We start from the raw sequence: 1,493 nt of genomic DNA, 5'->3' as shown, positions 1-1,493 counted from the left end.
ATTTTTATTATTGTTTTGTATTATGCATAGTATATTACGGTATGTTATACTTCTAACTGTTATTGCAAATAAAGTTTTGTCTCTAGTTGTTTACTTGTGCACTTTGTTAATAACGAGTTCATATATTGACTGATTCAAAATTAAGGTCGAAAACTTTGTCAGCTGCTGACCAAGAAAGCCATGGTCGTCAAGATCTAGCTGGTTGGCAGGATCTAGCTAGGGTAAGTCGGGTTCCAAAAACACAAGTTGTAGGCTTATAACCAACCTGCAAGTATTGACCAGATTTACTGTTTTTTTACCAGCTGTTGGCATATTGATAAAAGGGCACAAACCCTTAAGTAACACGGTTATTCACGTGCTTCAGTTCACGACGCTTGTTGTTGAGGCTTTGATGAAGGATTTTTTGACACATTTCCCTTAACAACATACTTGAATACAAAATGCATCCATATTGGTCATAAGACCCTCATGTTCAGCGTGACAAGTAGTAAACGCTGTTAGATGTCTTCTTCTTTTTAATGCAAGTGCCATCCTATTTTGTGGCACGGCAAACAGTGGGCCCAAACACAATTAGGTCACTTGTTGTTCAAGAATTAAATAGACAAGAATAGGAAAATAATATGATATATTATTTAACGGGATTGTGTGTGCTTATTGTCTCTCGCGAGGAAGGCTGTATCTAGCTCAATACATTGCACTTTGCACCAAGTGCTTTTATATTGAAAATATTAGCACATTTCAAAATGGGAAAAACGGAATTCCAATCTTAAGATGGAGCTTCTTAAAGGTTAAATGTAATGGTAGGATCTGATATCACATTTTCTTAATCCTTAATAAGCAGTACCAAGTCATCCCCATCAGGACTTTTATCGCAGTTCAGCTGATGCCTACAACATCTGGAGGATTGGAAGCTGGATAACAAGACTGAAATCCCTTCTAAGAAAAAAAAGCCGACCCTTTTGTTAAGACATGCCTCAAGAAGTACAAGGAAACTCCAGTCTGCTGATGTGTTTTCTTTAGTCAGCTGTGACTGCTTGAAATCTCACAGGTGTTGTATGTATGGTTGACTTTGATCAGTCAGAGTTGAACTTGACATTCAGTGGTTTTTGCCAAATGTCAAAGCTGTTCTCCTTTGTTCCCTTGAATGCTTCAGGGGATTAAAAAGTGGGTAAAGAAACCTGGCACTACGTGTGTGATTTCACTAAATTGTGAGAAATCCCATACATTTTGGTGGTGTATAATGCTGGCTTTTTTCACTGATTTGAAGGTTCATTAATTAGCACAGCTTTGGTTATGGTGAGACATAAAGAAAATGGTCCAAAGTAGAAAGCCCAATAAAAAGGCCTAAAACAGTCATTAAAAACCCCAAGAAGAACCTCTGCTTGGAGAGTAATACTTGAATACAAAATGCATCCATATTGGTCATAAGACCCTCATGTTCAGCGTGACAAGTAGTAAACGCTGTTAGATGTCTTCTTTTTTTTAATGCAAGT

Source organism: Branchiostoma floridae, chromosome 1 (genome assembly GCF_000003815.2).
Source record: "Branchiostoma floridae strain S238N-H82 chromosome 1, Bfl_VNyyK, whole genome shotgun sequence".
In the NCBI taxonomy this organism is placed as follows: domain Eukaryota; kingdom Metazoa; phylum Chordata; class Leptocardii; order Amphioxiformes; family Branchiostomatidae; genus Branchiostoma; species Branchiostoma floridae.
Note: the sequence above shows the minus strand (reverse complement) of the source record.